The sequence below is a fragment of the Marmota marmota genome, unplaced genomic scaffold, assembly GCF_001458135.2.
Source record: "Marmota marmota marmota unplaced genomic scaffold, marMar, whole genome shotgun sequence".
In the NCBI taxonomy this organism is placed as follows: Eukaryota; Metazoa; Chordata; class Mammalia; order Rodentia; family Sciuridae; genus Marmota; species Marmota marmota.
The window spans coordinates 2,281,671-2,301,903 of NW_026000153.1; the positions used below are offsets into that span (position 1 = coordinate 2,281,671).

General features: G+C 40.2%; 1 long non-coding RNA gene across 1 annotated transcript; it reads right to left on the minus strand.

Annotated features, from left to right (window-relative positions):
* Positions 1–1,302: 1,302 nt before the first annotated feature.
* LOC125611486 lies at positions 1,303–18,669 on the minus strand. Its single transcript, XR_007341645.1, has 2 exons — positions 18,476–18,669; positions 1,303–2,068 (listed from the first exon to the last, which is right to left on the minus strand). It is a non-coding gene; the product is annotated as an uncharacterized LOC125611486 (long non-coding RNA).
* Between the last annotated feature and the right edge of the window lie 1,564 nt (positions 18,670–20,233).

Sequence of the window (20,233 nt, forward strand, 5' to 3'; positions counted from 1 at the left end):
CAAATGCCAAACTCATGCCTGTCCTATTGGGTTCTGTTTATATTGCCTCAAACAATCTTCAAGGTCACTCCCTCACCTCATTCAGGTCTCAATTCAAATGCCACTCAGAGTTACCTGCCCTGACGACTTCATCTAAAATAATTACTTTCTAGGCTTTATTTATCTATTTAATTTTTACTAGTATGTATCAATTCCTAATTTCATAGTACATATTTATTTTACTTATGTAATTCTTTTAATGAGAATATAAGCTTCTTGAGGGCTGGGGATCACCTCTCTCATTTATTGATGTATTTTTGGTGCCCTGAGTAGAACTCTATTTGGCATGTAGGAGGCACCTAATAAATGTTTAATCAATTAATTAAGTAGATATCTATTTCCAACTTCCATGTTATTTTCTTGGCCTCACAGTACATGATACAATCCTAGGAACATTCACAAATAACACCCTCTCAGATTAAGGATGGAAACCTTGTCTGAAGGGCATGCTGTGGAACTCGACTCCTTGGTGTGCAGGTACAATGGGTAACTGCTGGCTATTCTTCTGGATCAAAGAGGTGGAGGTGGTTGCAGAATGCTCTCATCCAGTGTTTATAACAACAGAATCAAAAGTGCATAATCTCATTTCTAGCTGCTTTCCCACGGTTAGTTTCCTCAGTGACAGAGTGCTTTTCACCCTATGGTACCGTGTGGTAACTCACAAATGACATCTATGTGTACTGACATCTATGTGGCAAAAGACTATTGACTTTTATCATGCCCACTGTCCCCAATCAGCCTGAGAAAGATTCTGGCTTGCTAAGGCTTCTCTGTCTCCACAATAGAAAAGCTGTTGAGGACTTGGCAGGATCCAAAAGTGGCACTTATGGGAGGTCAGGAGGGACACATTAAAGAAGGGTCCAGAGAAAATGGGGGCCAGTCTATCCGGGCCAATCTAGGCTCTTTCAGTGTATCATTTTGAAACAAGCCTATCAATCCAAAGGTTTAGCTATGGCTTTCACATCTGCCCCCATGATACCATGAGGATGGTGACTCCCATTGATTTTATTGCTTTGAACCATGGACTAAGGAGAAGATTCAAGGGTATATCCACAACCAGTACTGGAAAAATGCAAAGATAGATACGAAACTCCAGAAGGGGGAATGGGAAGGGCAGTAGAATGAATTGGACATAACTTTCCTATGTTCATATATGAATACATGACCAGTGTAACTCCACATCACATACAACCACAAGAATGGGGAATTATACTCCATGTAAACAGAATCTTTAAGGTCACAAATTCAGAGTAGCTTGAAAAAGACAGTTGATAATTTTTTATTTGATGAATCACAACATGAAGCCAGACATTTACCCAAGGTGGATGATAGCCTGGTTTCTAGCCAGAGTCCTGTCTGATACAAGAGAAAGAAGCAGAAGTATTTATAGCCATCTCCAGGCCTGGGGAGACAGTGCCTGGAGCCTTCCCGCCCAAGCACATGGAGTCGGAGTCACTAAGACTATCAGTTCCATGATAGGTTAAAGGCACTTTGTTCCTTGATTTAGTCCTGCCAAAATTCAAAACCTGGTGAAATGGCTGCCATGGCTGACCAGATGTCTCCCGCCCCCTGACAGAAAATGAAGAGGAGATCTCATTCAGTAACTCCCCACCTAGCTCCCACAATTTGAAGACATTAACAATTTATTCCAATCCTCCCTCCCTCCCATCAGGAGCTACCCAGATGGCTGCTTACTCTTTCCCTTGCCTGGGCATATTCTGAAGGCCTACACCTCCATTACCACAGGAAGTGGCAGCCTTCTGTCTCACCTCTTTGCTTTGTTTATCATTTAAAAAATGTAATGCGACAGGAGGGATGATCCGATGCCCAGAGACTGAGATGTGTCAACAGATGGAGTGGCAGAAGGAAGGGGTCCTGACCGTACACAGAGCTACAGGTGGAAGGAAGGCCTTGAGGGAGAGAAGCCAGCAGGAAGCCATCTCTTCCACCTTCAGTTTGAAAGTCCTGAAGTGTGTGGCACAGCAAGTCCACTTCTGAGAATTTATCTTTATGCCAGTTAGGGTCCAACCTAGAAAAAAGAAAAAAAAAAAAAAAACAACCCTGGGTATTTGTAGCAGAGATTAATACAGGAAGTTGTCTTCCACATTAAGGGGCACATTCCAGAGCTGAGCACCATCAGAAAGCTCTCCACCCACTGGGCTGAAGGGGTATAGGAGAGAGGCATATATCAGATGAGGAACAAGGTCACTTGACAGAAGTGGGGATTCTACTAGGCCTGCCTGGCAGCAGTCAGACCATAGAGGAGAGACACAGTTGCTGGTACCTGATCTTCTGCCCCCTCTATTTTCTGTCTCCCATTTATACCTCCCACTGAACAAACCCAGCTGGAAACCAGGGCTCAGCCTGCGGGGGCTCATCCAGCCCTAGGAGACAGAGCAGAACAAGAGAAGGGTAAGAAGTGGACCTGCGTGCTCACTGGCCTGGGGGAGCAACCTGAAATAAAATAACATGCATTTCAAAAATTAAATGCTTGCAAATGGGTAAATCATAGATTCTTGTACCTAATTATAAGAATTAAGTTTGGATTTAAGAAGTGCTGAAATCATCAGAATCCATTCTAGAAAAAGAAATCCTGGAAAATATAATAATGGAAGAAGGATAGACGGGATAAAAGTCAGAGTTAGGATAAGTAAAAATAGATTGTGTACTTGTAAATGCTAAGAGAAGGGGAGAAATAATTCTAGTTGAAGTTGGATAAAATATGCTGAGACAAAACACAAATTGCAGCTCATGTTCTCACAAATGATCTGGCCCCATTTATAAGAGAAGAATGTCTAAATGTTCCCTGTGATATGACATGAGATGGAACTGGTGACAAAGAATCATAGAAAATATGCCCTTTGCCAGGCACAATGGTGCATGCCTGTAATCCCAGCCACTTAGGAGGCTGAGATAGGAGGATTGTGAGTTCAAAACCAGCCTCAGTATCAGTGAGGGACTAAGCAACTCAGGGAGACCCTGTCTCTAAATAAAATACAAAATAGGGCTGGGGATGTGGCTTGGTGGTTGAGTGCCCCTGAACTCAATCCCTGGTACCAAAAAAATTAAAAAATATGACCTTCACCATGAGGTCTGACCACATGTTTAAGCACCAGCTCAATATCCCAATAGATGATTGGAAACAAAGGATAAAATTGACGAGAAGACAGTAACACAAGAACTCATCATCATGAAGCTATGGCCTAGGCCTTCACAATGATGAGAATAAGATTAAAAATCAGCAGGCAACTAGAAGAGATCATTAGATCGTCAAAGAACAATCTAATTTTCATGTTGCCAAGAAAAGCCTAAACACACAGAAGTTGTGAATTACAAATAGCATATATCAAAGAAGGAGAAGGACAAAAAAGTCTCAGAATAAGGCCAGCTCTTTAAATTGAATTCATTTAGATAAAATTAACTTGCTATATCTTCCCATCTTTCTCCTTTTGCTACAAAGTAATATTTGGTGACTATTGCATTTTACAACCCCTGAATTTCTTCCTATTATCAAAATTCTGTGACCCTGGCCTGTTTTGTTAGAGCAGATTTATTCTATGTCAGGCGTGAACTAAAAAGAATGTTAAGTGAAGAGCATAGTTAAATTTAATTGATACCCAGAGAGGCAATTGATTTTCCATCATTCACCACCAATGAACTTTACTGGTAGGAGGAAATCCACTCTCTCAGCAAAAAAGGAGGAGGAAGTGTATTGGTCTCATCCTCACCCCCAGCAGCCTTCCCTTTGGAAGCAAATGAACTTGACTTCTATTGGCTAAATCTCTTTGGACCACACTGAGCACTTGATTCCTAAAGCAATCAATCTCTCCTAACTAATCCGAAATTTATAGAGTTGGGAGTGTCCTGGTGCAGGAAACATCATCCAAACCTGGATGATGACAGCAAACCAGAGAATGAATCTTTTTGAGATTTGACTATGAGAGATATGTAGAGAGAAGGTAGCTTCTCATTATGCTAATGTGGTACCATCATCAGTCTGGAGACTCAGTGGCTCCCCCAGAGGCCACGTTCTGCCATGTGGCTGTGTGGAGTGATTCCTGAAAACTTCATCTTGAGCCTTTCTTTCCCCTCTCAATGGCTCTATAAACCAACCTTTGACTGATGCAAATGTAACTCCTGCATTAAAGGCACCCCCCCACTCCCCACCACAAAACAAAACAAAAAAGGCATCCTGGCCCCTGGGGGAGCCAGGCAAGTAAACAAATCCATGAGGACAGTGTTGTCATTCTGGTATACAGACGACTGCATTGGGCAGGTACAAGAGTGAGCCCCTAAACCGGAAGGAGCCAAGAAGGGTTCACGCTGACCTTGAAAACTATATGGGAGATTAGCAGAACACAAAGAGTGAAGTTGTCCAAGGCCAAAGATGTGGCAAGGGCATAGAACATGAGCAGTGGGGTTGGCAAGGTAATGCAGAAAGTGGCAGGCAACCACATGTTTAGAGAGCAAGAAAACCGAGTGGGGGAAGGTGGAGCAGTTTGGAAGCCCCTTTGAGTGCCTGAACTGAGGTTGCAAGAGCTCTGACTGTCCTGAGCCTCATGCTTCACAGAGTCCTTCTGGGTGTGGTGCTATCGTCTGGAGATGGTTTGAGTGTGTCCCCCAACAATTTCATGTGTCGGACATTTGGTCCCAAGTGTGGTGAGAGGTGGTGGAATCTTCAAGAGATGTGGCCTAGTGGAAGGTGATTAGGTCACTGGGCAGTGCCTTTGGAAGAGATTAATATGGCTTTGTGGTACCCCAGTTAGTTCTCATAAAAGTGGGCTGTTCTAAAGTCACATTCTTGGGATGCATTTTCCTTTCTGCTTCTCTGTCATTTACATTTCTGCTCCTCTGCCCTATCTCAGGGGGCCCTCACCAGAAGCCATACAGATGGACCACCTGACTTTGAACTTTCAGCTTCCAAAACCATGAGCTAAATAAACCTCTTTTCTTTGTAAGTACTTTGCATCTGGTATTTGGTTATAGCAACAGAAAACAGACTAATACGGTAAGCCTGTCACATTCTTGTCACATCAGCCCTTTGCTGTCAGGAGCTGCTCTGGACAGAAGCTATGTGCACTCCTTTAAGTCCTGAGTAAAGGGGTACTGAACAGTTATTGCACCTGACAATACATTGGGCTTAACCTCTGCTCTGATAAGAGAGGTGTGGCTCCAAGAGTGGGAGTCACTGGATGGGGTTGAATTATACCACTTGTTCCTTTGTAATCCTACCCCTTTGCCCTTTTTGGGATAGAATGTTCCATGGAATCTCCCCTTGTGTGTCCCCTATATAAGAATAAAGAATTCCAGTGGCTCATTCTCTTTCCACAGACCCCTAAGGCCACAGAGCCATCCTCTGATTTTGAAAAGGTACTTCTGTGTATTTGCATGCTTTCTTCACCATTTTCTTAAGTTATTGGAATAGTCAGATTTTGTGAACCCAGCATTAGGGCACCAGCTCAGGTAGATGGTGATACTTTGCCTGCTTCATCCTTCCAATGATAGCCCCGATCCAGGGTAGGTTAATCACTATGGCCCTGTCCTATAAAGCGAGTACTCTGATCTCTGAACATAAAGAAAGAAGAAGGGAAGGTGTGGATAGATTTGGCCAAGTCTGTGACTGCTTTAAAAAAAAAAAAATCAGGAATCAGCTCTCTCCTTTATCTCCCACATTCAGTATCCATTCATTAATCTCTTTGTAATTTATCTATTTATCCTCCATTTATCCATCCATTCATTCATCCTTTCCATCCACTCTTCACTGTTGATATTTCTCTGTATCTATTTATTCCTGTATCTATAGCTACAATATCAAATGTTTATTGCTTAGTGTATGTCAGGCAGTGCTCCAGATGTTTTACATATATCAATTCAGTTCATTGATCCTCACAACCACCCTGGATATGGGTGTTATTTTTATCCCCATTTTACAGATGAGAAAATTTGTCTCAGAGAGGTTAAGTAACTTGCCCAAGGTCACGCCTTACATCTACCTTTGTCTTTATACTGTTCCTCAAAGGGGGACTCTCTCATTCCATTGATCACCCAGTTTGTTGATTCCATTTTCCAAATACCTCTCAATTTTCCACCTTCACTCTTTTCATTCAAATTCTATTGTATTTAGTAAGTGCTTCCTCCCCAGCTAAGCCACTCCTGGTTTGGGATGATTCTGTTTTCCAGTTAGTCACTCAAATTTCAACTTCCCCACATTCCTTTTTTCTTTCTCTTCTTCCACATTCCACAACTTACCCCCAGCACAAGTAGGGTGATCTTCCAAGAACAGTGTCCTTAAGAAAGCTGTCCTGAGCACTGAGGTACATCTAGCATGCCTGGCTTGGGGCTGCTACATGGTAATAGCACCCTGCAGGCATTATGAGAAACAGAAATGCCCGAGAGACATTTTCAAACATCTTAGTTGAAAATCTCTATTAGAAACATGTACACATGTATGTTATAACACTTAAACCTCTTTGAAATCCTTAGATAGGTTTATTCATTGAGACACATTGATCCCTGACCACATCAGACACTGGGCTAAGCAGTGGAAATAGTGGTGAATACAGCACAACAGAGAGGCTGAACAACCCTTCACGGGTTGCACAGGAGCAGTTCAGGCAAGAGCAACAGGAAATGCCTCCTGAAGAGTAAGACTTGAACTGCCTTCTAGCAGATGAGCCACAGTTGGCTGGGCAAGGCCAGCAGCAGGGAGAGGACGAGCATTCTGATCAGAAAGAGCATCATAGGCACGGTTCCCCATGAGAAGGAGGCCACATTGAGTCCTGTAGACACAAGAAATCTGGTGAGGCTGGAGGAGAGCGGTGGAGAGGGGGAGGTCCAGGAAGAGGCAGAAGAAAGCCATAGTCTATGCAGAATCCAGGGGCCATGTCCAGGGTACTGGTCTTCATCCCAGGGCAAACAAACGTGGTTGCTTTAAATTTAAAAATCAGTTGCACCCAGGTGTAATTTTAAAGCAGTAAAATGCCCCTTTGTTGAGTGAGCAGCTCAGTGAGCAACCACCAGCATAGTCAAAATAGAATGCACTGCCATCATTCAAAAAGTTCCCTCCTTGGGCTGGGGATGTGGCTCAAGCGGTAGCGCGCTCGCCTGGCATGCGTGTGGCCTGGGTTTGAACCTCAGCACCACATACAAACGAAGATGTTGTGTCCGCCAAAAAACTAAAAAATAAATATTAAAATTCTCTCTCTCTCTCTAAAATAAATAAAGGCGTTGTGTCCATCTACACCTAATAAATAAATAAATTTAAAAAATAATAATAAAAACATATACATGAGAGTAGAGTGTATTTAAAAAAAAAAAAAAAAGTTCCCTCTGGCTCCTTTGTAGTCAGTCCCAGGCCCCTGGCAACTGCAGCTCTGCTTTCTCTTTCACTACAAACTAGATTTGCCTGTTCTGAATTCCAGCGAAGGGTACCAGTGCTCCCTCAGGCTTCAGTGTGGAGAAGAGGTTGGAAGGGAGAATGCCTGGGAGAGGTCCATTAGCAGGAGCCTGCAGTCACCCAGACTCAAGCTGCAGGGTGATGAGGTCAGCAGAGATGGAAAGACATAACACACTGGGGACATAGGACAGAATCTAGCTACTCAGCCCAGCTCCAAGGCCCTGTCCTGATGAGCCCAAAGCCATCCTCCCTACCTGAAGTCCACATGTATGATGCTCCCTGCTCGGAACTGCTCCCCAGTCCCAGGCCCAATCAAAGTCCTCCATACATATAGCTCTACTGTGAGCTGCTACCTTCCTTTGAAAATCTCTGAATCTCTATCAGGATAAATCTAGTTCTTCCTGACAACCCAGCATAAAAGTCACCTCTTCTGGGGAATGTGTCCCAGCTTTACCTGGTAGATTCAATCATTTCCCTTTTTTACCATCTCTGCAATCTCAGTAAAATCTGTAATATTATTTGTGTATCTCAATTCCCCATAGACTGGAAGTTCCTTAAGGTAGGGGCCCTGTCTTTATCATATTCCCTGCATTAATAGGTACTCAATAAATAGCTGTTAAATGGATCAGTACTCTATTTAATGATCTCTATCTGCCTCTCTCTGTCTCCCACTCCATCTCTGTGTCTTTGTCTCTATCTCTATCTCCATCCCCATCTTTATCTCAATTGATCTCTCTCTTATGCCAGAGGTTGCTGTGAAGTCTTGAAAATAAACCTTGGTGGTAATCATAAGAAAATGGGTAGAGGACTGGGGCTATAGCTCAATGGTAGAGTGCTTGCCTTGTATCTTCAAAGTCATGGGTTCAGTTCTCAATATCACACACACACACACACACACACACACACACACAGAGAGAGAGAGAGAGAGAGAGAGAGAGAGAGAAATTTATTCTCATGGCCAACCAGATTGTAAACAAGCATGGTGGTTCAAGTTAACATTCTTAGCCCTACTTCTCTGTGATAGGACTGTTCTGCTGATGAGAGCAGCATAATATTTTGGCCTGCAGCTGGCTGTAATGATAGCATACAGAGAAGACCCAGGGACACAATTCTGGGAAGCTGGCTTGGTGTGCTCCCAGTCAGCTAGAAACCCACTCATTTCTGACCCAGCCCCGTGTTCTGGATTAAACCTCAGAAAGACCAGACAACCCGCTTCTTGGAAGACTGGCTGGCAGGCCTCACCCAGCTATGCTTGGGTCACCTCTGGCTCCTGCTCCCTGCCTGCAAGAGCAGACATGTGATCTGGCACAGTGTCCCAGGTTACCGGGGAGTGGATCCTAGTCCAGAGGGAGCTCATTCGTGATCACTGAACCGTGATTTCAGAAGGAAATGACACTGCCTTTTTGTTGTCTTTTCTTCCCACTTATGCTTGCTTTTTATCCAAATCCTATTACCCACCCTTATGCTCTTAGAACAGAGTCACCAGGCTGAGTAAGAAGGTAGTGAGATAGGAGGAAATGGATGTTGGAACATGCAACCTCATGGGTTCTTGAGATCATTGTAAACCATGTTTGAGTAGCCAGTCCCTTCTTTTTTCTAATTTATTAGTGTCCTTTGCAACAAGAAAGCCCCAAAATCTGACTTATTTATGGTATGAAGGAATATTCAATATTTCAGGCCTTCTGACCTTGGTGGGTTTGTCTTAATCAAAACCAGGTTAAGACTTCAGCACCTGCACTGTTTGAAATAAGTTCTACATTTTCCACTTAAATCATATCCTTTGCATGAAATATTTGCTGTCATTGGCTAAAGGTTGAAGAATAGATATGTTTTTTAATTTCTTCTTGATCATAATGAATAAAGCTAATTTGAGATTTGATTCTAAAATACATTACCATGATTAATTGGATCTGGGTGTTCTTAATAAAGGGGAAATCTAATGGACTTTTAAATATGTTAATATATTTTTAATTTTAGGATAGTTTTAAATTTACAAAAAATTATGAAGCTAGTGTAGAGTTCTTTATATACCTGACATACAGTTTTCCCTACTATTTGCTTAAATTGATAACATTACACTTAAGTTAGTTTACTACATTTGTTCTAATTAATAAATCATTATTGATACAATGGTGCTAACTAGTGGGCTGGGGATATAGTTCAGTTGGTAGAGTGCTTGCCTCGCATGCACAAGGCCCTGACTTCAATCCCCAACACCACACACACACACACACACACACACATACACACACACTCACACACACACACATGAAATGGTGCTAACTAAAATTCATGATTTAATCATATTTCATTAGTTTTAACCTAACATCCTTTTTCTGTTCCAAGATCCCATTAGGATATCACATGTTTGGTGCTCCTAATTCAGGTTTCTCCCGGCTGTGGCAATTTTTCTTGTTTTTAATGGCTTTGATAGTTTTTGCCTATTTTGTTCTTGCTGTTCTTTTTTAATGTGTTAAAATATGCATAACATAACATTTTAACCATTTAATTGCATGGTTCAGTGGCTTTAGGTACATTCACATAATTGGGTAATGATTACCACCATCCGTCACCAGGTGCTATACCCATCAAACAAAACTCCCCATTACCTCCTCCCACCCACCCCTGGGAACTACCATTCTACTTCCTGTCTCTATAGAGTCAACTCCTCTGGAGATTTCACATATATAGAAACATACATTATTTTTCCTATTGTGTCTTGTCTTATTTCACTTAACAGTAAGTCCTCAAGGTACATCCATATTATAGCATGTATCAAAATTTCACTCCTTGTTAAATTTGAACAATATTCTGTTGTTTGTATACACCGAATTTTGTTTATTTATTCATGTTTTGATGGACATTTGAACTGCTTATATCTTCCTGCTATTGTGTTTATTTTTAAACTGTCAAAAAAGTACTATTGTCACATTACTTTCTCGAAAAATGCCAAAGACAGTAAAACCTGCATAAAAACTGGTTCTTTGGGGTTGGAGATGTAACACAGAGGTGGAATACTTGCTTAACATGTGAGAGACTCTGGATTCAATCCACAATACTGCAAAAATAAATAAATAAATAAAATTTAAAAATGATCCATTTGGTTAAAAAGAAACTTTAAAAAATATGTACCAGATCCTTTGCCAGTTGCTGGGGAATAAGGCAAAGAAGTTTGCTGGGAGCCATTAGCCAAATAGGTATGACAATTTCCTTGCCAGCGTACCCCATGTTGCAGTGACATTGAATGTAGGTGACCTTGTTCAAGGACCAAGGCGGATTAGGGCGTTCCCGGTTTAGGTTCCAGGTTTAAGGTTTAAGATTATTCCTGCTGGGAATAGGGCGTATCCTGCTGCCTGAGTTCCCCTTGAGTTCTCACGGGATTCAGACAGTATATTTTGGAGATAGAAGCCCAGAGAACGTGGATTTGGGCAGAGAACATGGATTTCCCCAGAACGTGTTTGTAGACAGCTGGTGTGAGTTCGGGAATAAAGAGTGGCAGTTTGAATCTACAAGCTGTGTGGTGGCTTGTGATTGTGTGCCCAGCCAGACTGCGGCATTTGTGCCCAGCCAGACTGTGGCAGAAGTTAACAAGTCCAAACCAAATAATGAGTCACAAAAGTAAACAATTCCAGAATTGCATGGTTTGTGTGTGGGTGAGGGTGGATGTGTGTAAGGAACCAGATCATAAAAGACTGGATCGAGGCCCGTGGAGAAGAAGGACAAGAAATCTTCATACAAGTGATATTAGAGTGGCCTTTTGAAAGCATCAGTCAAATAAGTAGAAGAAGTATATTCTGAGAGGAAAATAATAATGTCATTAAACAGTATTTTTTTGTGCGCAAATAGTGATCATTCAGATTTCCAGTGTGTGCATGTCTAGGTTATGGACTTAGAGGACTGGTGCCAGGACACTTGGGTTCTAAATTCCAGCTTCAGCACTTACAATCCCTGTAATTTTGAACAAAATTCTTGACTTTAGTTTCATTACCTGTCGGGAAGGGTAAAAAAATAATATCCCCACCAAAAGACTTTTCAAATATTAAATGATATAACTCCAATCAAATATTTGGTATTATACTTTCTAGGATGAGGGAAGCTTTCCATAACAATTCTTATTATGGAGGCAGAAAGGAGGATTTGAGATTAGTAAGAACTAGTAAAGAGAAACCATGCAAGCCACAGCAAGGAAACCTCCCAAATGTTTCCATCCAGGAGGTGGGGAGGCAGATCTGCACCTGAACAGGTGAAAGATGGGGTGAGAGAGGAGGCGGGGGAAGAGGGGATTGGCTATTTTAATAGTCCAGGGAAGACAGAGGGACCCTGAGTTCAGGCAGTGGTGATGGGGATAGAGGGTCAGGGGGCAGGAATGGATTTGAAAGACATGAAGGGGGTAAGACTGATGGAAATTCTTGACCACTTAGGTGAGAAGAGATAGGCAAGATTATGGGACCATGTCCAGACTCTGGCTCTGTGCTTTGATACTAGAGGAGTCACCAACCAAGATCATGATATAGAGGTAACATGATATAGAGGCAAGACCATGATATAGAGGCAGGAAGCATGCTGTTTGTTCATGAATGTGGAGGTAAACAATGAGTTCAGTGTTGGACTCAAAGACTTTGAGGCACCAAAGACTATGAGGAGGGAAGGAGATGGGTAAAGGTCAAAAGGAGGAATTGTTTTTATTTATTCATTTATTTATTGTCTTTATTTGGGCAGAAAAAAGTATTTTTTTGTACTACTCCCAGCCATCTGCCTTCTGTTCAAGGAGGGCAGAGTCCACCTCAGGAGGGTTCAGGAAGCAGGAAAGAGAGACCTGGGCAGGTTTATAGTATGAAGGGAAGGAGCAGAGAAAGGAAGAGGTTGAAATACAGGAAGAAGAACATCGATCAGGGATGTGTGAGGTGAGATATTTGGAGCAGGTTTGTTGGTACTTGTGTTAGTTTTTTGTCACTGTGACAAATATCTGGAAAAAAAAAACAATTTGGTGGAGGAAAGGTTTATTTTGATGCTTAAGAGATTTCACTCCTTGTTTGGTTGGCTCCATTGCTTTGGGCCTAAGACAAGGCAGAACATCATGGTGAAAGGTGGAGGAGAATGACTCAGTTCGTGGCAGCAGGAAGGAGAGAGAAGAAGAAAGAGGAAAGAGCCAGGGACAAGATACTGTTCCCAAGGGCACATACCCAAAGACCTTCTCCCTTCTACTAGGTCCTATCTCCCATAATTCCTACCATCTTTCAATTTTCCATTCAAACTATGAATACCTCAATGGATTAATCCACTGATGAGGTTAGAGCCCTCTTGATCCAATCACTTCCCAAGGGCCATACCTGTGATCACTGCTGCATTGGGGACCAAGCCTTTAACACATCAGCCTTTGGGGGACATTCCAGATCTAAACCATAACAGTCCCCACAGACACCTCAGAATAGAATCGACAGGGCCGTCTTGCTGGGGAAATGAATTGTGCCAATTATTCAATTTACCTGTAGTTATGAAAAGTGGCATGGGTAGTTGGTACTCTAGAGCCATATCTCAGAAATGAAGTAAATTACTTGAGCTCTTTGCTGAGAATTTGATTGACCTCTCCTGTCATTAAGTTGAGCTCTGGTGATCCCTTAAGTCTCCTTCTTCTAGGAGAATTGATTTCAATTGCAATTGATGGCTTTCAATAGGAAAATGCAGTCTGTATTTTCAGAGGCAGGAAGTGGGAAGACAGCTTCTTTTGCAAAGGAAAGTCTTACTCTTTGTCTCACTCTTGCTCAGAGACCCCAAGGACAACTTGTGGAAATGTTCTCTTCCCTCAAGAGTGGGAAGAGCTCAAAATCCCAACCCTGCTAACTGCTCTGCCAACTGTGATATAGTACATTATGGAAAAATGTATGCTTTTTACACATAATTGTGCAGGCTCTGTCAATATGTTAGACACTGAATTATTTTTAAATAGGGGAAGACAAGTAGCTTCTCTATATCCCAAAGCCCTTTGTTCACCTGCATGTTAGAAAGCAACACATTTATACTGATTTCCTTGTTTATGGTAATGATCCCTACAGTTCTGAACATTGTTTCAAGAGCAGTGACCAAGTACTCTTCAACTTCTTGTCCTCTGTGCCTAGCACGAGGCTTTTCATACACAGTGGGTGCTACCACTGTTTAGTCAAATTATTCAGTGAATAAATGAAGTTACATTTAAGGAGGGAAAGAGGAGAATGCTAGTCTATACACATTGCTCATAATTATATGTTGAGCAACATGGGTATTTTAGCAAAACGTCAGAAAATCATTTGGAATTAATCCAAAAAAATGAAAAAAAAAATTTAACCAACAAAATTCATTAAGAATTTTTTTCAGGGGCTGGGTTGTGCCCCAGTGCTGAAGTACTTGCCTAGCACTTGTGAGGCACTGGGTTCAATTCTCAGCTCCAATAAAAAAATAAAATAGAAGTATTGTGTCCATTTATAACCAAGAATATTTTTTTAAAAAAAAGATTTTTTTTTTTTACTTTATATCTTTTTTGTTTGTTTGTTTTGTTTTTCGGTACAAAACAAAATAAATAATTGAACCCAGGGGTGCTTTATCGCTGCATACATCCCCAGTCCTTTTTAAAATTTTTTGTTTTGAGACAGGCTGTTGCTAAGTTGCTGAGGGTCTGGCTGTATTGCTGAGGCTGGCCTTGAACTTGAGATACTCCTCAGTCTCCCCGAGGTGCTGGAATTACAGGTATGTGCCACCATGCCCTATTTCAACTCTTTATCCTGAAACAATTTTAGGCATATAGAAAAGTTGCAAAAACAGTAGAGTTCACATATAGCATCCAACCTGTGTTCCCCAAATGGTAACATGTTGCATAACCACCCCACAGGAAATTTTCATAGGCATAATACCAAGGCATAATTAACTAAGTTATGCACAGTTTTGAATTCCCCTTGTTTACACCCTCATGTCCTTTGTCTGACTCAGGATATAGTCCATGATCCCACATTGTATTTAGTTGTCATATCCCCTAAGTCTTTTTGAATCTGTGAGAGCTCCTTGTCTTTCATGACCTTGACATGTTTGAAGAGTGTTGGTCAGTGATTTTGTAGAATGTCCCTGTTTTGGGTTTGTCTAATGTTTAATGTGATTATGTTGAGATTATACATTTTCAGGGTAAATATCATGTAAGAGATGTTGTACCCTTCTCAATGCACAGTAATCAGGGGCTGTAAGATGTCTGTTCTGTTCTTTTCTTTATTTTTTAATTTGTTCTTTTTAGATATACATGACAGTAGAGTGGATTTTGACATATTATATGTACACATGGATTATATCTTATTCTAATTAGGATCTCATTCTTGTGGTTGTACATGATATGGAGTTTCACTGTGCTGTATTCATATATGAATATAGGAAAGTTATGTCCAATTCATTTTACCGTTTTTCCTATTCCCATCCCCTCTTCCTTCCCTTCATTCCCCTTTGTGTAATCCGATGATCTTCTATTCTTCCCCAATCCCTCCTTGTTGTGTGTTAGCATCCACATATCAGAAAGAACATTCAACCTTTGTTTTTTAGTATTATTTCACTTAGCATGACAATCTCCAGATCCATCCATTTACTGGAAAAATTCATATAGTCATTCTTTTTTACGGCTGAGTAATATTCTATTGTGTATACATACCACATTTCCTTTATCGATTCATTTGTTTAAGGACACTTAGGTTGTTTCCATACTGTAGCTATTGTGAGTTAAAATGCTATAAGTATTGATGTGGCTGCATCACTGTAGTATGTTAATTAATTCCTTTGGATATATACCTGTGAGTGGTATAACCAGGTCAAATTGTGTTCCATTCCAAGTTTTTGAGGAATCTCCACACTGCTTTCCAGAGTGGTTGCACCAATGTCTGTGTTTTTTGAATATTTGGTTAAGGTGGTATCTGATGTATTTCTCCATTGTTAGTCCAATATCTTGGGTGGGATACTTTGAGGCTATGCTTATATAATGTCATTTCTCAAGTATATACCCACTCATTTTAGTCCCCATTAGTGTATCCTGCCTACAATAGTTAAAACTGTAGTGCTTACCAAATGATGATTTCCCCTTATTTCTTCCACTTTTTAAAATTAGAATTTTTCTGTAAGAAAGAATTGTTCCTTATTTTCCTTTTAAAATTTAATTTAAGAAATAGTTAATTATTAATTAATATCAGCAACAATTCATGGCTACTCATTTTATTTTTTGGAGTATAATCAATCAATTCTATTTTTATTTACTTTATTCTTCCAATGGTTCCTTCTCTACCCTCAGGGAACCACTCCTGTTTAACTTTTATGTATTTTGACAAGCCCCTCTTCTTTTAAAAGCACATCCTTATGTTGTGGCATCATAAAATGTTCCAACCTCAGTTTGATGCTTTCCTGTCAAGTCCTGAATCAATCAATTCTGTAAGAAGCCCTTGTGCCTTATATTGGAAAACAGTTCTTAAGAAATCAAGAGCTGGATGCTAAGTATCAAAGGAAGTCTTCTGCATGCCTTCTTAACCATAAAACTATCACCATTGATTAAATTTTAACCATTTCCTGATGATTCAGGGTCACTATTTCTTATATCAAGTATGGAAGTGATACCTTGATGACCTCAAGAATTACTGTGATCTCTGGGCTGGGGTTGTGGCTCAGTGGTAGAGGGCTTGCCTAGCAGGTGTGAGACACTGGGTTTGATTCTCAGCACCACATTAAATAGATAAATAAATAAATAAATAAATAACAACAACAACAAAGGAATTACTGTGATCTCTAAGGCTATTAGCTTCCATAGTAACCACTTTTCATGATTTTTGCTTCTGAGGTATCAATGTCACAAACTTTCTCAGCAGATAGGAATTATGTGTGTGTACTCTAACCCATGCACACGTGTATTCAACTCAACATCCATGTCCATGTGTGTCTGCATTTTAAACTGATATCTCTGGTTTCAGTGCAACATCATAGGGATCATTTGGATCTTCCTCCTTTATTTGCAGCTTCCTTCTTGATAGTGAAAAGTTAGCTCTAATTATATCATTAAGAATTTTTAAAAAGAGTACCTCCTGATTTAATTATGATTTTTATAATGAATATATTAGGTTACTTTTTCTCTTTTTTCCACATTTTTATTGATGCATTATAGTTGCACTTAATGATGGGATTTGTGATTACATGTACATGCACACAATATAAAATATAATTTGACCAATATCACTCCCTAGCATTTTCCCCTCCCTCCCCTCTTTCTATTCCTTGGTCCTTTCCCACTATTGATTTCCCTTTGATTTTTAGGTGATCTACCCTCTCCTTTCTCTTCCTCTAGCTTCCACATATAAGAGAAAACATAGGACCCTTGACCTTCTGAATTTGACTTATTTCACTTAATATCATGATCTCTAATTCCATCCATTTTCCTGCAAATGCCATAATTTCACTTTTGTTTATGGCTGAATAAAATGACATCGTGTATATATACCACATTTTTTTTATCCATTCATCTATGGATGAACTCCTAGACTAATTCCATAGCTTGGCTTTTTTGAATTGTGCTGCTATAAACATGGGCATGCATATATCACTGTAGTAAGATGACTTTAATCCTTTAGGATAAATACCTAGGAGTAGTTTAGCTGGGTCATAAGGTAGTCTTTTTTTTTTTTATCTTTTATTGATTTTATTTTTTTAAATACACCACAGTAGTGGAATGCATTACAATTCTTATTACTCATATAGAGCACAATTTTTCATATCTCTGTATATAAAGTACGTTCATGCCAATTCATGCCTTTATACATGTACTTTGGTTTTTTTGCATTACAATTCTTAATACACATATATACCACAATTTTTCATATCTCTGTTTGTATATAAAGTATGTTGACACCCAATTCATGTCTTCATACATGCACTTGGATAATGATGTCCATCGCATTCCACCATCCTTGCTAATCCCCTGCCCCCTCCCTTTTCCTCCCACCCCTCTTCCCTATCTAGAATTTATCTATTCCTCCCATGCTCCCCCTCCCTACCCCACTATGAGTCAGCCTCCTTATATCAGAGAAAACATTCAACATTTGTTTTTTGGGGTTTGGCTAAGTTCACTTAGCATTATCTTCTCCAACGCCATCCATTTACCTGCAAATGCTATGATTTTGTTCTTTTTTAATGCTGAGTAAAATTCCATTGTGTATATATGCCACATTTTTAAAATCCTTTCATCCACTGAAGGACTTCTAGGTTGGCTCCACAGTTTAGCTATTGTGAATTGTGCTGCTATAAGCATTGATGTGGCTGTGTCCCTGTAGTATGCTGTTTTTAAGACTTTTGAGTATAGTCTGAGGAGAGGATAGTAGTCTTTAATTAAACTGTATTCTTAATTTTACTCTCTCTTTAATTCTTTGGGATATTAGGTTATTTTATGGATGATGTATTGGTATATTATTAATTCATAATTAAGAGACTATTTCAAGATTGTATCCATGTGTTTTGAAGTCTAAGTTCTAGGTGAAAGGTCATAGATCACTTCAGAAATACAGAAATTGATAACCTTAACCAGGGTGGTCCTGATTCCTCAGTGGAACAAAGAGAATCACATCCATGACCCAAACTCTAGTATAAGCCCAGTGTCCCTCTCTCTGGAAACCAGGATTCAGAAGGAAGATATGAGAGGAAGCAATTCTAGAGAAGTTACTATTTCTCTTCAAATGGAAATAATGGCTAAGAAAATCAATTGTTCTGGACTTTTTTGGGTATCTACTCCAGTTGTTTCTTGGTATTTCTAAAAATTCAAATGCAAACTATGTCTATGAGAAGGATGGCTGAGCTAATGAAATTATCAGATTTCAAAATTGATTTTGACTGGCATATCCAGATGGATTTCATATCCACCAGATCTTTTATTAATTTTCTAACTTCTGCTTAGTCCCTGAGCCCCAGACTCCATACTAGACAATGTAGACATGTTTGCAGATGCATAATAATCAGACATGTAGACATTAACTATAAAAAGAGCCAAAGTTTTTAGGTACTTACTGGTAGCCAGGCACGACACAGTGTGATTTATATGGATCATCTTGTGAATTCTCATAACAATCCTCGGAAGTAGGTGCTTTTATTTCCTCAGATTTACAGAGGAGGAAACTGAGGCACAATTTTTGTGGTGAGTGACTGAGCCAGCTGGACCATGGTGGGCTGGCTTCAGAGCCTGTGCTCTTAGTATATCAGTGTGTAGAGAATCAGATGTGACTGTGACCTTGAAAACGCAATGCTTACTGTCCTTGATGGGGCCTGCCTGCAAACGGGATGTCCTGTCAAGGTCTAGATAAGGTGATAATAAGGTGATAGATAATAAGGTGATAGTTAGCATACTTGCACACAAGATGTTTGTTTTCTTTGATGGGGCCTGCCTGCAAACGGGAGGTTCCAGGTTCTGTCAGGTTTAGATAGGTAACAGCAGACACGCTTGAAAACGAGGTGTTTGCTGTCCTTGGTAGGACTTGTTCGCCAACGGGATGTTCTGCCAAGTGGGCTAGGAGGGCGCTGAGAAAATTTTTATCTGTTCTTAACAAAGAGCAGAGCTCAGTATGCTCCGGGCCAAGAGTAGATTAAGCCATAAGAAGTGGGTCACTTCTGATTAGAAAGTAAGACTTCTGTATACTATGTTTAACTAGCCTAAAGACCTGATTTATTGCTGTTGGAAGGCTGCCTTCTATGTTCACAGTACTGTAAAAAGACTGCTGTGTACAATAAAGGGGCTTTTTTTCTTCTGCTGCTTCGGCTTCTTCTGCTTCTTCTTTCTTGCTCATGCTGACCTGAGAGTTGAGTTATTTGTGGCATCTGTGCATCTCTCATCTCTACCTGGATACCCCCAAACCCCTCAAACTCAGTCTTTTCAAAATTAAACCCACAATTCCCTCCAGTGTATACTATCTAGTCACTCAGACACTCAAAATGAATTTTTTAAAAAAGTGGTAAAAAACACTTAACATAAAATTCACCACCTTAATAAAAGTTAAGTGTCTAGTTCAGTAGTGTTAAGGGCATTCACAACATTGTGAATCAGACCTCTAGATGGTTTTCATCTTCCAAATCTGAAGCTCCATACCCTTTAAACAACAGCTCTCCATTTCTTCATCCCTGAAACCCCTGGTAACCACAGTTCTACTTCTGTCTCTATGATTAGATTACTTTAAACACCTCAAATATTTGTATTTGTATTTTTTTTTTCTGTGAATAGACACACTTAGCCTAATGTGCTCCAGGTTCATCCATGTTGTAGTATATGCCAGACTTTCTTTCCATTTTGAAGACTGAATGGATATACCATATTTCTTTATCCATGCACTTATCAGTAAACATTTAGGTTGCTTCTTCTTGGCTATGGTGAAGAGTGCTACAGTGAATCTGGGAACATATGTGAGCCTCTTGAGACTCTAGTTTCAATTATTTTGGGTTTTTTTCTTCTTCTTTTTATTGGTGCATTATAATTATAGTTTCAATTATTTTGGATACTTACCCAGAAGTGGGATTGCTGAATGAGATGGTTGTTCTATCTTTGATTCTTTGAGGAACTGCTACACTGTTTTCTAAGATGAAATTCTTGACTCCTCTCTTTATTCTCCAGATACCATCAGTACCACCTGCTGAGAAATCTGTCCTTTCTTATCTGTGCCTTTATTCTAGGGTGACACTCTGTGTCCTTCACACACACTTTCCCTCTGCCAAAGTTACCTGCTCATTATGATTCACACATAACCTTTACCATCACATGCTTACGTTGGAGGCCCTGCA